Genomic DNA, 22,936 nt, shown 5'->3' with positions numbered 1-22,936 from the left:
AGAAAATTCCAGTTCTCATTTCTTTCATTTCTTATGAAACTCCAGGAGTTTTTCAAATTGACATGGTTGATGTTTCAGGTGCACAAATACAGTCACTCCATTATATTACATGTGCCTGCGATATTTTGATGGCCATGAACTATGGGTTGCAACACTATCACAACTCAGTCTATGCCCACTCAGTAATTCTGGGCATTTAGTGTCTGACAACAAATCAAGGAGTTTCCTGGTTCAAATTCAAGTGTTTCCTATGAAGGACTCTTTTGACGAATTGGTAATGTCCCTGCTTCTGAGCCAGAAGGTGCAGAATCAAGTCCCACTTGTGCCAGGGGTATGCCTAAACAGGTTGATTGAAATAACTATACCTACTTAGTAGGGTCTTGTAGTGAGTAGCAATGGCCATACCTGTGGTCCAGAAAGTTCAAGTCCTGCCTGCGTCAGAGATGTGTCATAACATATCTAAACAGGTTGACAAAAAATATCTATATTCACTTGGTGTTTATGGAACTGTGAAGTTAGGTAGCTCTTAATTGACTGTGCCATCAAACAGTGGTCATCGATGTGAACAGGATGGTAAATCAAATGGCCTCCAATTTGTGTCCAATTCCAGTCTAGAAGTGGGAGACAAAGGGACGTTAAAACTATCCCACATAAAGTGCTCAATTTTGTAGTTTAACACAAACTCATGATGTGACTCCAGGACAATGGTTCTCAAGGCTTGCTGGGGATGGCTCCTGCAGGTGGTCTGTGGGCTGGTCCAAATCACAAGCCTCCAACTCGCACAGTGTCATGGCTGAGGCATGATGGGAAAATAAGCCAGCACCCTCACCCTCATCCTTATCTCTTCCTTGATGCCACACAGGCCAGGCCAGACACTCTTTGCATTGCCATAAGCCTGAGAAATGACAATGCAGGTTAGCAAGCCAGATTTACGTTACTGTTACTGTAGACAACCCATTCTCAGCACCATGGGACTGAAAACAAAGAAGGAAGAACCAAATTAACTTGGTGCCTCACATCAGATTAAAACTTTCCACTGAGACATTAGGTATCACCTCAACATTGCTCTATCAAAAATAGCAGCTCCTTCCCAAGAAATGGGAAAAAACAAAGGACTGTGGATACTGGAAATCTGAAATACAAACAGAAACGTCTTCAAAAGAAGGGTCACTGGACATGAAGCATTGACCCGGCTTTCTCTCTACGGATGCTACTAGACTTGCTGAGTTTCTCCAGCTATTTATCTCCTTCCCATTAATTCTTAGAATCCCTACAGTGTGGAAACAGGCTATTTAGACCAACAAGTCCACACAGACTTTCCAAAGAGTAACCCACCCAGACCCATTCCCCTACTATTCTACATTTACCCCTAACCTACACATGCCTGAATATTATGGGCAATTTAACATGGCTAATTCACCTAACCTGCACATCTTTGGATTGTGGGAGGAAACTAGGACACCTGGAGGAATCCTACATAGACATGGGGAGGATGCGCAAACTCCACACAGTCACCCAAGGCTGGAATCGAACCCAGGCCTTGGGTGCTGTGAGGCAGCAGTGCCAACCACTGAGCCACCCTCAAATGAGTTTCTTTACATGGTGAGCTGAAAATGTGTTACTGGAACAGCGCAGCAGGTCAGGCAGCATCCAGGGAACAAGAGAATCGACCTTTACATGGTGTCAGGTAGAAGTGCGTGAGGTTAATCGATCAATGGTTTCTGATGTACTTTACCCTGCCTGAGCGGTGGTCCACAGACAAAAGTTTGCAGAACTTCTGGACAGGAATTGAATCACTAATCAGTGCAGATTATCCTGTCTGTGCCAAATTTAAAATATGGGAATCGATAAAGTGGGATCTGGAAAGGAGATGAAAAATAAGCTTGGCAAGTATCTGCAGTGCTATATAACAAGCCATCACTGAAAGGGATTGCAATGCCTTGGCCCAGAATGAAAGGAGGGGACCTGTAGACAGAGGTATGAAATCAGCAAACAAATCCCAGAGTAGAACTTAATTGCTGCTTCATTTGGTCATTGCTGGAGTTATAGTGGTGCTTCAAGGGTTGCTAATGAAAAAGGGCTGCTCTATAGTTGGCTCAACAAGCATCTCAGCCGGGCCTGCAGGGGCTGACCGGACCTCCCAGTCACCACCCATTTTCATTCCCCTTCCCACTCCTTTTCTGACATGACCATCCTTGATCTCCTCCATTGCCACAATGAACCAAACTGCAAATTGGAGGAACAATACCTCATCTTCTGCCTGGGCAGCCTACAGCCTGGAGGATTCAACATTGAGCTCTCCAATTTCAAATAACCTCCCTTCCCATTCCCTGACTCCCTTCCCAGCCCCTCACCCTCCCTCCCACTGCTTCCTGTCACCAACCGGATTTGTTCCTCCCATTGACCAATCAGGTTGTACCCTCTACCTGTCTTCACCTATCCCCACTTCACCACCCTGCCCCACCATCCCCTTTATCTGCACCTCCACTCACACTCAGCCCCAGTCCTGAAGAAGGGCTACACCTGAAATGTTGACATCTCCACCTCCTGACTTGCTGCCTGGCTTGCTGTGTTCTTCCAGCCTCCTGCTTGTCTACTATAATATCAATAGCAATACCTCCATCTCACTTCAATGGGTCACTCACTCAGTGATACCAACCCACAACTCAAAATCACAGCATGATCACCAAGGAGGTATCCAGTCTATAGGTGACCATTGTTGTCCCGATGTTATGTATACCTTATGCTGCAGAGTGGGCACTATTTGAAAGATCCCCCCACATAATTTACTGCAGCACGGTGGCTCAGTGATTAGCACTGCTGCCTCACAGCACCAGGGTCCTATGTTCGATTCCTGCCTCGCGACTGTCTGTGTGGAGTTAGCACATTCTCCCCGTGTCTGCGTGGATTTCCTGCGGGTGCTCCGGTTTCCTCCCACAGTCACAAAGATGTGCAGGTCAAGTGAATTGGCCATGCTAAATTGCCCATAGTGTTAGGTGCGTTAGTCAGAGGGAAATGGGTGGGTTACTCTTCGGAGGATCGGTGTGGACTGGTTGGGCCGAAGGGCCTGTTTCTACACTGTAGGTAATCTAATCTAATCTAATCCTCAGTGGACTCCAATTCAACAATGATGGCCCACTCAGCCTGTTTTCTGCCCCTGGGGCAGGACTTCCCAAGGGCTTGTGAGATCCAGAGTGCAGGATATGATTCCTTTCTTTTTCCTTACCTCTGCCATTGCTGCACCTCATCATCAAGGTATAGGGGCAGCTTGAACATGTTGACACCATTCTCAATAGTTAGTTCGAGTTTCTTCAGTCAGTAAATCACTTCTGCCTTGAGTCAAGTAAAAGCTTCACAGTGTCTCTGAAGAATGGTGTTAGTCCTCCCCGGAATATTGACCATTTGAGAGTTCAGAGGATAGGAACTGACGGTGAAATGAATTTGAACAATATGAGTACAGTGGCATATAGTTCTACCAAAATGGTACAGTGATACAGTCCATATCTCTGAACCATGAGGTTCAAGTCCCACTTCCTCCAGAGGTGTATCATAACATTTCTGAAAGGTGATAACAAAATATTTAGAATGGCTCAAATTGGTGAGGCCCCTTTTGGAATTCCGTGTTCAATTCTGGTCTCCTTGCTATAGGATAGATGTTCTTAAACTTGAAAGGGTCAGAAAAGGTTTACAAGAATATTGCCAGGGTTGGAAAGTTTGGGTTACACGGAGAGGCTGGATAGGCTGAGGCTGTTTTCCCTGGAGCGTCAGAGGTTGAAGGGTGACCTTATAGAGGTTTATAAAATCATGAGGGGCATGTGTAGGGTCAATAGACAAGCTCTTTTCCCTGAGATAGAGGAGTCCAGAACTAGAAGGCATAGGTTTAAGGTGAGAGAGGCAAGATTTAAAAGGGACTTGAGGGGCAACTTTTTTCATGCAGAGGGTGGTGTGTGTATAGAATGAGCTGCCAGAGGAAGTGGTGGATGTTGGTACAATTATAATATTTAAAAGGCATTTGGATGGGTACATGAATAGGAAGGGTTTAGAACAATATGAGTCAAATGGTGGCAAATGGGACTGAATTAATTTAAGATATCTGGTCAGCATGGCTGAAGGGTCTGTTTCAGTGCTGTATATCTCGATGATTCTATGACACTTAGATGCCCTCAAGAGTCACTCAGTTCAAGGGCAATTAGGCATGGACGACAAATGCTAGCTTTGAGAATGATGTCCATATTCCCCAACAGAACATTAATTTTAACAGAGGCTCCGTGAGGCTAAATGGCCTCATCCTGTTCCTGTGTTCACTGAAGATTGCCATTGGAATACATTAAGCATTAACTCATTCATACCTGTAGCAATAGGAACTTCTAACCTGGAATCTTTTCCGTGTCACTTTCCTTTAAGATCAGCAGCCTTTTGAAAAGAACATAAATTGACATATCTTCCTTTCAAACTGTTAGCCAGATTGGTGCAGAGTGAGCAGTAAAGAAAACAAATTATGAAAGATTTGCAATAAATCTATTAAAATAGCTCTTAGCCATTAACATTTTTCAATAAGTAAGTCGAATGTTGGATTAGGTTGTGCGGTAATTCACAATTCTGATTAGTTATAAACTGGGAAAGGAGCCATAATAAACATACTTAGCCACTTTTTTCAGAAATTTGTGGATTTATATTTGCAAAAGCCAATAACCTACAAGTATTCATAACTTGAGCACAAAGTGCTTATCAGGATTTAATAGTTGGCTAAGTTGGTATTAAAAATGTCACAATCATTTGGATGAGTAAAACTTCAGAGAAATGCACAGCTTTACATTAATGAATTACCAATTAGTAATTGCCTTTATCATTTTTACAATTTATAGTTCACAGGGTTAATGCATTGACTTCCCAATCTAACCTTCAATCCCTTAATTACCCTTAAGAGGGTGATGGAGAGCTGCTTTCTTGAACAGCTACAGTCTGTTGACTGCTGCTGCACACCGTCCACCTCTTCTCCCTCATCCACCATCCGGACATGCCGTGGTGTGCCCATTTGCCACCGGGCTGTGGAGATCCCCAGTGGAGGGCTCTCTACGTAGGAGTCCTCCCCCTTTCTCTCGGGGATCTGGGTTGGAGGGTGCTGCACGCAGCCGTCCCCTGCAACTGCAGATTGTGGTGGTTCACGGACTCCCAGCCCAACTGCTTGTTCTGTGGTGCTGTGAAGTCCATGAACCATGTATATATTGGGTGTGGGCGTTTTCACTCCCTTGTTGATTTTCTCAAAAACCTCCTCCTCTGCTTTTGGTTGCACTTCAGTCCCACGCCCCCTCCAACTCTATTTTGATTTAATCCCTGCCCTCCTCTTCACTGTTTGATCACATAGCATTGCCCTTTGATGTGAAGGGCACTGCTTGTCACAGGCCACTCGGGTGTTTCCTTTCTTCCTGGTGGTGGAAACTGAATAATGATTCTTGCACCTTGTGTCTTTCACTGTGTCTCACACCTGCACACACACAATATGGGTGCGGGGGGAATAAAAAATCAATCGCATTGCTGTAGATTTGGAGGTGCGAAAGAAAAAAAATAAGCAAAAAAAAAACAGCTGCAGTCCATTTGGTATAAATAAACCTACAATGCCTTGAGAAAGGGAGTTCCAAGATTTTGACCCAGTGACACTGAATGAACAGCAATATGTTTTCAAGTCAGAATGGTGAGTGGCTTGGATTGGAACTTACAAATGGCATTGCTCCTGTGTTCTCCTTCTAGATGGTGATGGTCATGGATTTGGAAGGTGCTGTCTAAGGAGGTCTGGTGAATTTCTGTGGTACATCTTGCAGATGGTACGCACTACTGCTACTGAGCATCGATGGTAGCGGGAGTGAATGTTTTTGGATGTGATGTCAACCAGGTCCTTTGTCCTGTAGCCTGTCACACTGAGCTGCATTTACTCAGGGAATTGGAGAGTTTTCCATCACATTCCTGGCTTGTGCCTTATAGAAGATGGTCAGGCTTTGGAGAGACTAGTGGTGGGTTACTTACTGCAGAATTCCTGTTTTTGTCACCACCATATTTATAAGGGTAGTCTGTCCAGTTCCTGGTTCCTGGTCAATGGCAATCTCCGGGATGTGGATAATGGGGGATTCAGCAATGGTAATGCCATTGAAAGTCAAGGGGGAATGTGGTTAGCTTATATCTTGTAGGAGATGGTCAGCACTTGGCATTAGTGTGGTGCAAATGCTACTTGCTACTTATGAATTGAAGCCTGGATGTTATCCAGGTCTTGCAATACATGGATATGGTGACTGAGATCAGATTCCAAATGCATTCCAGGTACTCTGCTTTAAATCTCCATCATCACTGGTAAAGTCATAATTTTTTGTTTTTGCTATGCCACCTAATTTCATTTGACAGCATGTCATGGATAAGCTGGAATTCCTTTGTTGGATCATTGATTATACTAAAGCCAATATGGTAGATTCCTTACTGAACCTGTTCCTCCACTCTTCTGACCCCACCTAAGAACGAACCTGATAATCACACACTTGGTGTCCTATGTAACTCTAGCTTCATATTTCACATCTAATCCCATATCAACTGAATTTTAATATTCTGATAGTTAGATAGTTAGAAAGATTGCGAGTGTCTTTTGAGACCTTGACGATATCACCAAGCCAAAGGGAATTCTTTCTAAGTGCAGTCACTGTTGTAATGCAAGAAAAATGGTGGCCAATCCGAATACAGCAAGATCACATATAGAACAATTACAGTTGACTGTACATGGTAACATATGGAGAGTCAGTTAGGGGCCTAATATGGATACCAGTGGTAGACAGGGGCTAAGCCATGGGATAACCCAGTAAGTTAACCCTGATGGGTATGTAGTCAGCCTAGTTGGGGCGTGCTTTCCACTTGTGTAGCCTGTGCTGAATGGAGGGATGGTCAATGGCTTGAGCTGTTGGTGCAGAAAGACCTATGTCTGTTTTTTAAATTGATCCAACTCCTTGCCCTCACCAAAGCCTACCTGACTGGTGCCTAGTGATTTCCTACACCCCCACCTCTCTGCCTCACCCATTGATCCTCCAGGCTCCAGCCTGGGTGTCTTGCAGTACTGGAAGTGGCCACTGCTTCCCCTGTGGTGCTGCTAGCAGTGGGAGAGCTGACAGTTTCTGATTGGCTTTGGGAAGTGTGGCTCAGTACCTGCCTACACAAACAACTTATCCCGCACGGACTCAAAACTATATTCAGACCTTCACAATTTGGATCTGACCAGGACATCTCCAGCATCTGCAGTCCTCACTTTCTCCCAGTTTCTGATTGGCTGGCAGCTTTCAGAGGCAGGAAATTTGCTCAAAGGTACTGAGGACCTCGTTGCCTAGCAGGGCAAGGGCCTGAATTAGAGCTGGCAGGTTTGGCCCTCCAAACTGGCGATGGTCTCACTCTACTGTGACCATTCCATTCCACTTGAAAGGTGAGAATAGGTGCAAATAGCTTATCGAAAACAAGAGTCTGAAAATATATAAGGAAGATAAAAGCACTTTATCTATTGTTGGGTTTAGCACAAGTGGATCATAAGAAAAGATTGCCACCAGGAGCCATCTATAAATGACCCAGTTACTTATAAAGTCATAATTTTCTTCATACAACATAACTAGTTACAGCCATTCACCCAATAGAACATGTTAGAAAACTATCAGAATTCAACCGGAGTTGTTGGGATTCCTCAAAAAGGTCTCCAAAGACTCTCCTTTGATCTTGACCAAGGTTAACTGATTATATTTCACTTAATAATCTGCTAGAGTAAACTTGTACCATAGCACAAAATGGTGGGAAAGCAGTTACTTTGAAAAAAATCCACTACAGTATTTTTGCAAGGATTGAGAGGAACCATTGAAAGCTTCCAATAACAATTTATAAAGTTTATGGAACGAAAGATCTGTTTTATTAGAAATGATGTCATGCTGACAATGTAGACCCTGTTTGTAATATAGAACTGAACTCTCTAGAAGTAATTTTCTGTCCGCACGGTTGCTGGTATCTATATATGCAATTGTATGCATCACTAATGGACAATCCATATGCTATGCAATTTTAATATTTTACTTATGAAAATATTATGATTTAGAAACCCAGATGAAGGGCCTAGGTCCACAACCTGAATAAAAACTGAGGCTGAAAGAGGTTAAGCAGAAAATAGGAAACAACAGATTACTTTCCACTCTAGGGATATGTTTTAGATTGATTAGCTCCCCTGTTACTCACCACAAAACGATTCTCTAATTTTAAAACTTCAACTGGGGTCCAATAGCAGTGAACAGTCAACTAACGCAGTGAGAAGCCTATTCTGGTTCAAATCGTCTGCCTTGTGTTCTCCTGAAGCATTAGTGATGAGGCCAGATTCTTGAAAGTGACCACCCAGCTACTGAGCAGGCCCTGGTGCACCAGATAGGCTTTGACTATCATATCATAGATAGGCCTTTCAGCCCATTGCGCCTGCTCTGCTTTTCAACGGAGCCATGGCTGATCAGATTCCTCATGTCAACTCTCCCATTAACCCTTGATTCTCTTACTGACTAAAACCCTGCCTATTTCAACCTTGAATATGCTTAATCACTGAGCCTCCACAGGCGTGAATGGTAAAGAATTCTACAGTTTCATTCCCCTCTGAGGGAAGAAATTCCTCCTCATCTCTGTCTTCAATGTGTGACTCCTTATTCAGAGATGATGCCCTCTGGTCCTAGACTCTGAGTCTCTGTGTATTTTTCCGCCTCATGACCCTTTCAATATGGGAACATCTCAGTGTCGGAACTTCTTGATCTTGTGATTAACCAAAGTAAGGGCTTGAGCTGATGGGAAAGACTTTCTATCATCTGTCAATAGTGTTAGCGATTTAATAATAAATTTAAAAGGTGGGACATCATTATCAGAGATAATAGTGCACTGAACACTTCACAAAGTCGCAATAAATCTATTGGAGATGCTGCCTATCTAAAACAAATGGATCAAACTTGGATTAAAATATGAAAGAGAAGGTAATCAGATGGGCTTCTAATAGATTCATTTCATAACATAACCAAGTTATTTCTGTCACAAATGTTAGTCCTATTTTGTACTTGTACAAATTCTAAATCTTTAGCAATCCGGGCTGTGCCACAATGAAGCAATTCTGGTCGAGAACATCTATGAACTTATCAAATGGCCCCACATTTTCTGGAAACACGTTGAATGTGATGGGTCTGTAAGCTGTTTAAGAACGATCATGACATAGTAATTCTTATATGCTTTTGATGTGGTGTGCACGTCACTATGTTGGTGACTGTCCTGTGGAGACTTGCTTGTTCCTCAACCTGAAACCACTTCTTATTCCCCAGTTAGTGAGGCCTTGTTCACATTCAGGGTGGATGCTGACAAACAATGCCATTATCATTGAACAGCGGTAACGCCCTGCGGCAGTTTACAATAGAACATTTAGAACAATTGAGACAAATAGCTCGGGCATTGTACATCAGAAAACCCAATGTCTTTTGGTGAAGTGTGTGGGATTTTGCGGAGGGGTTTTTTGGCTGGATCTCACCAAAGTCACCGCATTAACTGCCCTGCCCTACGACATCCCTCACATGTGATTTGATCTTATCTTCCATCTTACCATGGATAGCTCACCATTCACCAGATAACCTCGAAAGACCACAGCTGAAAAATGTGTTGGTGGAAAAGCGCAACATGTCAGGCAGCATCCAAGGAGCAGGAGAATCGATGTTTCAGGCATAAGCCCTTCTTCAGGAATGAGTTCTTATCTCAGTCCCAACCCTCAGACTCAGCACTGCCTTCTTGAAAGCTCGTTCCTGAAGAAGGGCTTATGCCTGAAACGTCGATTTTCCTGCTCCTTGGATGCTGCCTGACCTGCTGCGCTTTTCCAGCAACACATTTTTCAGCTCTGATCTCCAGCATCTGCAGTCCTCACTTTCTCCTTTTTTAACCCCAAAAGACCAGCATGCCTTGCTGGCCGCAGTGCACTGTAACAATTGTTGGCAATTAGCATTGCCCCTCGCAGCCAATATTATAATATGATTCCTGAAGAAGGGCTTATGCCCGAAACGTCGATTCTCCTGTTCCTTGGATGCTGCCTGACCTGCTGCACTTTTCCAGCAACACATTTTTCAGCCAATATTATGCAACAATAGCCACAAAATGATGCTGTTTACGATACACAGCCAATATGGCTGACTGTCCCTCACACGTACAACCCCATCCCCTCGCCTGTTTAACCACCAGGCCACAGAGTTTACCTGTGCTTAGCTACCTCCCATTTAAACAGCCTTTATGATTCACTGCTACTCTGTCCCATTACAGACTTGTTATTATCCAGTCGGGGAACACACAGGCAAGTTGTTGGACAATCCAAACCATGAACTTTCATTGACAACCAGCAAAAACAAATTGAATTAAAACGAGGAGAGAGTGCAATTCACCAGCACAAAGCAAACTGGCACAATGGCTACTCCACCATTGGTGATGGTCAACCCTCATTGACAGGAAGCGGGTGTTGGTCAGCTCCTGTCTGGTTGTAGCATCTAACATACAAAGCTCTGCCACAGACAAGGAGAGCTTTCTCCTGCCCATTGTCCTCACCCTCCTCCTCCTCTGAAGATTTCTCCCATTCTCCGAGTTCCTCAGCACATTGCTTTTGGGGGAAGGAAATGTCCATGCACAGTTATATTATGACACAAGGTAAACCCTCCTGCTTAATTTAAAACCAGCAACACAGAAATGATTTATCCTGTGCAGTAATCTGTAAACTTCAAGTGACCAAGAACTATGTGAAGTAAAAATTAACAACTTTATTTCTTAACGCATAACAGAGAATAATTAACTACCCACTAGTTACAGTTTCTTTCTCTAGCTTATCTTTTACTTTCCCTTCTATAATACTAGGCATAAGCCCTTCTTCAGGAATGAGTTCTTATCTCAGTCCCAACCCTCAGACTCAGCACTGCCTTCTTGAAAGCTCGTTCCTGAGTTTCTTTCTCTAGCTTATCTTTTACTTTCCCTTCTATAATACTAGTCCGATAAAAATCCCAATTAAGATTTACAAAACAACACTTCTTATCTTAAAAGCAGGCAGCTTTCAATTCTTGTCTTCAGATCTTCCCGTGTCGTCTTTTCTTCTGGTTAAGGATTTCTGCTTTACAGGTTACTGATCGAAAAGGTGCCTTTCTAAGAGAGATGTTTTTCAGGCAGTCTGTTTACATGCTAGATCATGGCAGTTCTCCTCTCAACTGCTCAATTTTCCCCGGTCTTATATTCCAGACCATTGGATTGTGTCATTGGCTTTTAGGATTGTCAATATACTAATTTCAAACTGGATTGGAGTTTGATATATTTTGGGTATAACTTAAACTGATTGGCCAAATTCAAGTTTGTTTTGGTCTCCAAGCAACAAACTAATGAAGTTGTTCGACCCAGTGTTACATACGTTGTTACCTTTTTGAGAACACTTCGTGCTGTGTCCATTAATTCTGCTGCTTTTAATTCTCTTAAAGGTATACCCACATCTTCATAACAGATGCCATCTGTCACAGCCCCCGATGTATTTGGGGGGTGGGGGGGGATGTATGACTGAGGGAAGCCAGCCCTTGCTCTCTGGGAAGTAGTCAGTCACTCTCACAGTCACTGGGAGAGGATGGTCCTTCCCTACCCCACACACAGCCCTCAGGTCCCAGTGCTGCATCCAGCACAATTCCATCACTGTGTCCCAGGTATACAGATCCTACACAAACATTGTGCTTCGCTCATCCCCAGGAAACGGAGGCAGTGCCAAAAATTCCTTTCCTCCTGTGGACCCCATGCTTTCTGAGGGGCTCTGCAGCTTTCTGGGAGCTGGCTGCTCCTGGGGACCAGCTCCTGCTTCTCCACATCCAACATCTCCCCGCAGCTTACGACGGGTCATCATTGTCTCTATAATCTCCAGGTGCAGATTGTCAGTCAGTGATGCAGCAATAAAGGGTGACCTGCACTGTCTCCCAGGCAAAGGTCTCCAAACTTTCTTGACAAAAGAGGAGACTAGAAAGAGGGGGAGAGAAAACAAAAGTTTTGCATCTTTTGCTACCACAGGATATGCCAAAGTGCTTTGCAACCGAAGGAGTTCACCACCTGATGACAATCAACTCCCCGTCCCATTCCACCAGCGACATGCAAGTCCTGGGCCTCCTCCATTGCCAAATCCTAGCCACCCGAAGCCTGAAGGATGAACGCCTCATCTTCCGTCTTGGGACCCTTCAACCACACGGCATCAACATAGACTTCACCAGTTTCCTCATCTCCCCTCCCCCCACCACATCGCAGATCCAACCCTCCAACTTGGTGCTGCCCTCTTGACCTGTCCATCTTCCGTCCCATCTATCTGTTCCTCTGAACTATCAATCATCCCCCAACTGCATCGCCTTTCCAGCTAACCCCCTAAGTCCAACACTCCTTCTATTTTTCTCTCAGTCCTCCCTTCCACACACCACCCCATCCCCCCCATTCCTGATGAAGAGTTAATGCCTGAAACATCGACTGTCCTGCTCTTCAGATGCTGCCTGACCCGCTGCATTTTGCCAGTGCCACAGTTTTTGACTCTGATCTCTCCAGCATCTGCAGTCCTCACTTTTTCGAAATGATTCTGAAGTTTAGTAACTCTTATACAGGAAGTGGAGCTCTCAGTTTGCATTCCGAAAGCTTCCACTAACAGAAATGAAAAATGCCCAATGATTGTTTGAATGGACGCACTCTCCCTGCATTTGGAGACACTCTACGCTTGTCAGAGCTTTGAGAATTTTCTTTCTTCTGCCCAAATTACACAGCAACTCCAGGTTAGGGCAGAAGCTTGGCACATACACCGCTCCACCATCAGCTTTGAGGAAATATCACTTCCCTGTCTGCCTTAGTACTGAAATACATTGAATGACATTAAGTTGCTGTATGAACATACAATCCCTACAGTGTACAAGCAGAGAGCATCCGACCCAGACTCACCCCATCTCTGTAATGCTACACATCCCTGAACACTATGCAGAATTCCACCTAACCTGCACATCTTTGGACAGTGGGAGGAAACTGGAGCACCTGGAAGATACCCACACAGACAGTGGAAGAATGTGCAAACTCCACACAGACAGTCACCTGAGGCTGGAATTGAACCCAGGTCTTTGGCAGTGTAAGACAGTGGTGCCAACCACTGAGCCACTGTGATCTTCACTACTTGACAGTTCAAAGGGAAATGCCGGCAACAGCCCCAACGACTCTACATGGCCTTCATCAATCTGACCAAGGCTATAGACTCAGTGAATCAGGAAGTACTATAGAAGACCCTGTCATAGGCTGGCTGTCCAGTGAAATTCATCAACACCCTCCATGACTTGCTCGAAAAGATGTAGCAATGGTCCTCACCGATAGTAATGACAAACTCATTTGGTCAAGACAGGGGTCATGCAGGAATGGGTCATTGCCCTACCCTTTTCTCCATCTTCATCGCCACCATCCTTCATCTTGTCAAGAACTAGCTGCCCAGTGAGAGTGGACATGATGTACAGGATGGACAGAAAGCTTTTCAACCTCAACCAGTTGAAATCCAAGCATAAAACAACCTCAATTTTGCTTGTGGACCTTCAGTAAATGTGGGGTAACATCATCACTGCTCTCTCGGGAAGCGTATCTTCAAGTTCTCTTAATGCTGATGCATTCCGAATAATTGGTCTCTGCCTTAACCTCAAGAAAATTCAAATCCTTTACCAACCCATCCCAGAAAAAGTTCCAGTCTATCCTTCCAGCAGAGAAATCCTCCCAAGTGTCAAACACTTCCCTTATCTGGGAAGCTACCTGTTATGTAAACATAGAACAGGCCCTTCGGCCCACGATGTTGTGCCGAACATTTGTCCTAGCTTAAGCACCTATCCGTGTACCTAACCAATTGCCGCTTAAAGGTCACCAATGATTCTGGCTCTGCCACTCCCACAGGCAGCGCATTCCATGCCCCCACCACTCTGCTGATATTGATGTGGAGATTCAACATGGCATCTACCTTCAGTGTCTAAGGATGACAGTCTTTGAACAACGGTGACATCTGTCCTGATATCCTGTGGAAATGGTAATTATCCTCTGACTTTTCTGTAGGTCTCCGAAACATGGACTACATATAGATGCTACACCAATGCTGTGGTCAAGTCCCATCAATGTTGTTTGAGATGGATTCTCTGCATCAGCTGGGAAGGTAAACACATTCACCTCAATGTCCTTGAAGGAAATAATAGTACTAGCATCAAATACATGATAATCCGAAGCCAACTCTGTTGGGTTGACCACGTACTGACTATGCCTGACTCTCAAAGCTAATCTTCTTAGCCCAGATCAAGGAGAGCTCTCAAATGAGAGGACCAAGGATGCATTCCAAAGACTTCCTGAAGCACATAAGATCTTATTATTTCAAGCCTAAGAACATTTGGAAAGCTGTATTAAATGTTAATTGATGCCAATCAGTCTCGTCAATGCAGAAAATTAACTACTACAAATATGAAATCTTATTCCTTCAGATTTTAAGTATTGTTGGAAATTCTGAACATGTCAAATTTAAAATTGATAATACTTTCTTAATTTCTCATTTCTGTCCTTTCTGTTTCTCTTTTATCCATTCTTTCTGTCATTGTCTTTTTCTGCACTCGATTTGACATTGATTTCAAACTATTTTCTCAATCTTTCATTCTGCAGTCTTTTATTTTGATTAGCGGTATTGGTTAGCTCAGGTGGCTGGGTTGCAGTGCACTGGGATGGATTCAATCCCCACACGAGTTGAGGTGACCATGAAAGACTCTCCGCCTTAACCTTTCCTTTCGCCTGAAGCATGGTGACCCTCAGGCGAAACCATCACCAGTTAGCTCCAGTGGGCGAGGAGGACAATGGTCTGGTAAGTATATGGTGACTTTACCTTACCTCAGTCTGACTGATCAAAATAATGCCCTGTTTCTGGCCATCCTTCCCTGGTTTGCTGTTATCAGCTCATACTTTTGACAACATGTTCCATACTAAACTTGAAAAGCTCAGAGAGGCATGGGCACACTGTCAGGTGGACATCACTGGCTGGGCCCAGCACTTTACTACCTGTCCCGAAGGTGGTGGTGAGCTGCCTTCTTGAACTGCTGCAGTCCACTTGCTATAGGTAGACCCACAATACCATGAGGGAGGGAATTCCAGGATTTTGTCCCAGTGACATGGGAAGGGATGGCTATATATTTCCACTTTAGGATGACAAGTGGCTTGGAGGAAACTTGCAGGAGGTGGTGTTCCCATGTATCTGCTACCCTAGGTGGAAGTAGTCAAGGATTTGGAACTTGCTCTCTGAGGTGAATTTCTTCAGTGCACCTGATGGATGGTACATCCTGCTGCTACTGAGGGCTGGTGGTGTGAGGGAGCAGATGTTTGTGGATGTGGTATCAATCAGACAGGCTACTTTGTCCTGGATGATGTCAAACCTGATGCAACAAATCTTACTTGGTTCCTCTGTTCACGAATGCTGTGTAACTTGCTGGGTATTTCCAACAGCTTAAAGATTTACAGTGGGTTTAATGACATCCTTATTGGAATAAGCCAGTACCTTCATTAAGATAGTGGATGTTAAACCACATTTCCAAAATGTGGCAATACTTCCATCTAAAACCACAGCAGTAACATTTATGGCAATGGTTGGTTCATCTTTAAGGCTGGTCAATCACATAAATCTATGACTAGCAGACTGGTAGATATGAAATTGGCTCCATTTGTATTCAGAATATAATTCTGATAACTTTGTAAGTCCTCTAAATTCAAAATTCATACATAGTGCCCACATTTGAAAGTTAACTAGGAGGGTTTCAAAATAATTGTTGCCCAAGGTATGCTTACTATTTTAATACCAAATATTTGTGGCCTGTTTCCTCCACATCAAGTTTCATTATCATTAATAAGAAATTACAATTACAACCGATCCCACTCTCATGACAGAGTAACTTGGAAGATGCTCACTCCCACTTCTTTCAGTCATCAGATCCTGCAAAACCAAATGAATAACATTTGGGATCCACCCGAAAGCTAGGAGGAATCTTATTTAAACCAATCAATTTTCCGAGTTTCAGCAGGTACGCTACTCAAGAAAGCATGCACACGTCTACTTAATTTCTTTCCCAGTAGAAAGTGTGGTCAGACCCTCACATGAAGATAATTGGTTGCAATTCCCCGAAATCAGTTTATGAAATACAATGCTTAAAATTCCACAGTAGACTAAGTAATTGGAGCATTGACCCAGGTCTTCCTGTAAAAATAATGGAGAATGTAATGGCACCTGCCATTATTTATACACAGTTTGTACATGGCATTGGATAAAGGACAGATGCAGATACTTTAAAGTCTGAGATTTGTTACTTCATTGTTAAATCTGCAAGAACAACATACTGCTTTCTCCTTCATTGTTAAAACACATGGAATGATGTGAAGGTGTTTTATTTGAGGGGTACATACAGTAAATAGAAATTAAACTCACCATGGTGAGTTGCATCTAAGCTATTTTATTCTATATCTCTGTTCAACAATATGACTACTATTAAGCAGCCTCTCAGCACCAAAAATGAACTGTAATAAGCATTGAGTCTGATTTGTCATTTGGAATGCTGTGTTCAATTCTGGTCTCCCTGCTATAGGAAGGATGCTGTGAAATTTGAAAGCGTTCAGAAAAGAGTTACAAGGATGTTGCCGCGGTTGGAAGGCTTGAGCGATAGGGAGAGGCTGACTAGGTTGGAGCTATTTTCTCTGGAGCATCAGAGGCTAAGCTGTGATCTTATAGAGCTTTATAAAATCATGAGGGGCATGGATAGGGTGAATAGCCAAGGTCTTTTCCCCAGCATAGCGGAGTCCAAAACTAGAGGGAATAAGTTTAAGGTGAGGGGGAAATATTTAAAAGAGCCTAAGGGGCAACTTTTTCACACAGAGGGTGGTGCATGTCTGGAATGAGCTGGCAGAGGGAGTGGTGGAGACTGGTACAATTACAACATTAAAAAGACATTTGGATGGGTATATCAATCGGAAGAGTTTAGAGAGATATGGGCCAAGTGCTGACAAATAGGACTAGATTAATTTAGGATATCTGGTTATCAGCTGTGCTTTTCAAGCACCACATTCTCGAATCTGGTCTCCAGCATCTGCAGTCCTCTCTCCTGGCTGTTGTAATGCTGAGTGAGGCCAACAGCATGGGTTCAATTCCTGCATTGCCTGAGATCACCAGGAAGATCTTATCTTCTCAGCCTTGCCCTTCGCTTGAGGTGTGATGGCCCTGGGGGTTATACTAGTTATCCCTCTACTGAGGAGAGCTGTTCAATGGTGACTTTACCCATTCACGTGATCACTCGTGTACCTCTTACTACTGAGTGGCAGGAAGATGCTCTCCTGATTAGAGAGATAACTGGTCTAACCCCAGGACAATCACACCTCAAGCGAAGGGCAAGGCTGAGAAGATAAGATCTTCCTGGTGACCTCAGGCAAAGCAGGAATTGAACCCATGCTGTTGGCCTCATAAGCATTGCAACCAGCCAGGAGAAAGTGAGGACTACAGATGGTGGAGATCAGAGTTGAGAGTGTGGTGCCTGAAAAGCACAGCAGGTCAGGCAGCATCCGAGGAGCAGGCGAATCAATGTTTCGGGCATGAGATCTTCATCAGGAATGGAAGGGGTGGGCCCGAGGAGGCTGAGACATAAATGGGAGGCGTGTGGGGCAGGGGAGATGGTAGCTAGGAATGTGACAGGTGGATGAAGGTGGGGGGATGATGGTGATAGGTCAGAGCGGATGATGAATCAGATAGCTTTGTGGGATGATGGACAGTTCAAGAGGGCGGTGCTGAATTGGAGTGTTGGATCTGGGCTAAGGTGGGGGGAGGGGAGATGAGAAAACTGGTGAAGTCAATGTTGATGCTGTGTGATTGAAGGGTCCCAAGGCAGAAGATGAGGTGTTTTCCCTCCAGGCATCAGGTGGCTTGGATTTGGCAGTGGAGGAGGCCCAAGACTTGCATGTCCTTGGCGGAGCTGGAGGCGGAGTTGAAATGTTTGGCCACAGGGCGGTAGGGTTGTTTAGTGCGTGTGTCCTGGGATGTTCCCTGAAACGTTCCATGAGTTGGCACCCTGTCTCTCTGATGTAGAAGAGACCATATTGGGAGCAACACAGTAGATGAGTTGTTTGGATGTGCAGGAAAATCTCTACCAGATGTGAAAGGATCCTTTCGGGCTTTGGATAGAGCTGAGGGGGGAGGTATGGGCACAGAATTTACGGCTCTTGCAGTGGCAAGGGAATAAGCTGGGAGTGGAGTGCGGTTTGGTGGTGGGGGGAGGGGTAACTTGACCTAACGAGGGAGCTGCAGAGGGAATGGTCTCTCTGGTTGCCGACCGGGGGGTTCTATCCTTGTTGTGATTGGAGGGGTGGGGTTCGAGGGCGGAGGTGCAGGAAGTGGAGAGATGCGCTGGAGGGCATTGTTGATCACGTGGGAAAGGAAATTGCAGTCCTTGAAGAAGGAGGCCATCTGGAATGTTTTGGAGTGGAAGTGATCCTCTCAGAGCAGATATGGTGGAGGCAGAGGATTTAGGAGTAAGGGATAGCATTTTTACAGGAGGAGGTTGGGAGGAGGTGCAGGCCAGATAGCTGTAGAAGTCAGTGGGTTTGTAGTAGATGTCCGTGTTGAGTTGATTGCCAGAAATGGAGATGGAGAGGTCCAGGAAGGGGAGGGTGATGTCCAAAATGGTCCAGGCGAATTTGAGGTCAGGGTGGAAGGTGTTTGTGAAGTTGATGAACTGTTCAACCTCCTCGTAGGAGCATGAGGTGGTGCCAATGCAGTCATCAATATAATGGAGGAAAAGGTGGGGAGTGGTGCTGGTGTAACTACAGAAGATGGACTGTTCCACATGCCCAATGAAGAGGTAAGCATAGCTGGGACCCATGTGGGTGGTCGTGGCTATCCCGTTGGTCTGAAGGAAGTGGGAGGATTCAAAAGAGACATTGTTGAGGTTGAGGATCAGTTCAGCCAATCAAATGAGTGTGTCCGTGGAAGAGTATTGGTTGGGTTGGCAGGAGAGGAAGAAATGGAGAGCTTGGAGGCCTTTGTCATGGTGGATGGATGTGTACAGCGCCTGGACGTCCATGGTGAAGATGAGGCTTTGGGGGCGAGGGAACCAAAGGTCATGGAGGAACTGAATGGCGTGGGTGGAGAACCGAATGTATGTGGGGAGATCCTGGACCAAGGGGGACAGGATGGTGTCAGGGTATGTGGAGATAAGTTTGGAGGGGCAGGAGCAGACAGAGACGATGGGTCGACCAGTCAGGTTTATGAATTTTGGGTAAGAGGTAGAACCAGGCGGTGCGGGCATCCTGGACTATGAGGTTGGAGGCTGTGGATGGGAGAGCCCCTGAGGTGATGTGGTTGTGGATGGTCTGGGAGATGATCGATTACAACCAAGGTAACTGAACCCCGATCAGATGGATAACATTAGCACGAACACACACTTTGTTCACACCTGGTTATGAAAACCTCCTGATACCCAATGTTCACTGAGTGACAGTTTAAAGTTGAACAATTAGTGATTACCTCACCATGTTGGGAGGGCAAGCATGATCCTTTGAGGTCAAGCAAAATCCAAAATAACATTCTTGGTGATGAATGCTCGCAAGTGAGTCAAACTTTTGTGGTAGGCTTGATTACGTGATACCTAAGTTATCAGGTCAACTGTGTTCTTGGGTTATTTGTTGAACACAGGAAATTAGTCATGAGAATGTAGAGGTTTAATGTCAATACAGCGATCATTGTTAAGTAATTTTTCTGTTTGTGTAAGTGATTAATAGAGGCTTGAATGGTGGACCCGTCAATGAGGTTTAATGTTCTTCTCAATGACTCCAGGTAAACCAGAAGTTTGTCCATTCTATGCCAGAATCAATGAGTATAGATTCCCAGTGGCTTGGGTTACAGACTATTGGAGACAGTGAGTTTTCACAAACACCCAGGTGAACACACACAAAATACCCACTGACCCACTTTTAGTGTCAATGAAAGGTATTCCTTCATCAGACTGCTTCCATGTACCTGAAATGTAAATTTAAAAATTATATAACAGGCATGAATTAGTTTGGTTGAGTTGTGTTTTTCTTGTTAAATGTTGGGACATTTGTCTGCCACTGTCTTCACACAAATCCTCAAATTCAGGCCCCAAGCATCCAGTACCATCCATTAATTTATGACCATGGAAAGTAGGAACACTCTCACCCCCCTCTCCCATCAGCAGGGACACACTCTCACCCCCCTCCCCCACCACCAGGAACACACTCTCACCCCTCTCCCCTGCCACGGCCTGCGTGGATGCCTTGATGCTGGATTCCTTGACCAGCCCAGTTTCCGTTTCTTTCGATGGAATGTAATAACTATTCCTTTCCTGAGCATACAAACAATAATTTTCTCATCCTGTCATGAAATTGGTTCGTACATCTAGAAGTTCTTATGCGTTGCTTCCTACCCGAACACTGAGCAGTTTTGCTCATCCATTTTGAGAAGGTGTTTAGATTCAATCGCATTGTTGTGGGTATCGAGTTCCGTATAGGCCGGACTGGGTAAGCAGGGCCAATTTCCCTCCCTGCAGTGAAGCAGACAGGTCTCTACATTCTGAGATTGAGATTCTCTTCACGTTCTCGGCTTCAAATTTCAAGAAAGTAACAGCAGGAATGAGTTTAACAATGAGATCTCGATCAACTGGGCCACTGGACTGAGGAATGGCAGACGGCGTTTAATCCTGATAAATGCAAAATGTTCAATTTTGTTAATGCAAAACGTGGGCAGGGCCTCCACAGTCAATAATAATGCCCTGGGGACAAAGAGATCTAGGGGTACACATTCATTGTTCCTTGAAAGTGGATATGATGTGGAGGAGCCGGTGTTGGACTGGAGTGGACAAAGTTAAAATTAACACAACACCAGGTTCTAGTCCGACAGGTTTATTTGGAAGCACTAGCTTTCCGAGTGCTGATTCCCCCCCACCCTACCTTCTGCATATAAATCAACATTTCCCGAGCTTCCATCTGTTCTGAGGATGCCAAATGCTAACTCTGATTTCTCTTCACAGCTGCTGCCAGACCTGCTGAGCTTTTCCACCAACGTCTGTTTCAGTTGCAGAGCCACCAAAAGTCAGACAATCGAAATCAGGGGTACACGCGATGGGGAGAACTACAAAACGGGCACCTCAGAGGACTGTGAGCCTGAGGACCCCCACCGAGGTAGGGAGGGTTGGGGTGAGGGCTCAGAGGGATTTGAAAACTTTTTCATTGGGAAGGAAGCTGGATCCGACACCGGGTCAAAATGAAGCCATCCAAATGTCGGTGGATGGTAAATTAGGTTAATGTAAGAAAATAAGCAGAGAAAGAAGAATTGTAAAAGTGGGCGGAGCTGAAGCCCACACGCTGAGCTGCCACTCCAACGCCATTTTCCAGTTAGATATTGGTCAAGTGAACTGACTACTCTTCTTCAAGTAGCTCCTGGGCAAATTTATTTACAGGTGTGAGGACCTTGGATCAGTTGGAGAAACTGATGTAACTCTTCTCAGAGTAGAGAAGGTGTGAAGGTGATCTGATAGATGTGTTCAAATTTGTGTGGAGCATAGATGGAGTAGATCGGGAAAAGATCGGTCCCTGAGAAGCAGAAACTGATTTAAGATGATTGGCTGAGGAAGCAATGGCGCCATATGGGCAAATGTTTTTTAAGCAGCAAGTGGTTAGTACCCAGAATGTATTACCTGAGAGTATGATGGATGCAATGATGTTACTTAAGGCCTTAGAAAGAGGTTTGAATGATTTATTTTTAAATCGTTCATGAAGCGTGTGTGACATTGACTAGGTCAGCCTTTCCTGCCCATCTCTACTTGTCCAGAGGGCAGTTAAGAGTCACATGCAGGCCAGACCAGGTAAGGATGGCAGACTTTCTTCTGTAAAAGGCCAGAATGAACCAGGTGGGGTTTTTAATCACACTTGGGTATGGTTGCATGTTGGCTAGCTTTTTAATTCCAGAATTTTATTCAAATCTGATTAACTGCCATGGTGGGATTCAAATCCTGGGATTCCTGGATTATGAAACCATGAACATTAACACCATGCCTCGACTTTCCCGATGACTCAGCAATGGTTATCCCAAGAGGAAGTATTTGCAGCGCTATGGGAAGAGGCAGAATGAGAGTGGGACTGGTTGAGCTACTTCTGCAAAGAGCTGAGAGGCCCAATGAGCTGAACAGTCTTCCATCAGTCAATACTTCAGTACCAGCTCACTTAAAGACAGCATCTCTCCACAGAGTAGCATTCCCTCAGTACTGTACTGACATGTCAGCCAAGAAAAGTTGTAGCAAACACTGAAATGGGCCTTGGATCTCTCAACCTTCTGGCACAGAAATGAGAATCCTATGACGTAGACCTGCTGGGCCTCTGTCTATGTGTTTGCTTGATTCATAATCACTATCAATGGCTGCACACCAGAATGGGCTTATAATATACAACTTGGACTTTCATGGTGATCTGTAATTAGTCATGCTCAAACTGAAGATCAAAATAAGCTCAATACGCTCAATGGACCACTCCTATTCCAAACTCTATATGTTTCTCTGAGCTACACTCCTTGATATACAGCTCACAACATGAGGGCTGAATGGCCTGTACTGAACTGTATTGTTCTATGTTCTATGTTCTATTCCTTCATCAATTTCATTTATGATGTACTGTGGAAAGGTTAGGTTCTGGTTGGGGAGACCCATCCCCCTCCCCCCAACTTGTCGGCTAATGTTCTCTTTATTCCTTATTGCTATCTCCTACCCTCCAACCATTAACTAACTCATGCCACAACGTTACCTCCAATTGTTTGTGTTTCCAGCTTTGTGCACAATCTCCTGCA

This window comes from Chiloscyllium plagiosum, chromosome 9 (genome assembly GCF_004010195.1).
Source record: "Chiloscyllium plagiosum isolate BGI_BamShark_2017 chromosome 9, ASM401019v2, whole genome shotgun sequence".
Taxonomy (NCBI): Eukaryota; Metazoa; Chordata; class Chondrichthyes; order Orectolobiformes; family Hemiscylliidae; genus Chiloscyllium; species Chiloscyllium plagiosum.
Note: the sequence above shows the minus strand (reverse complement) of the source record.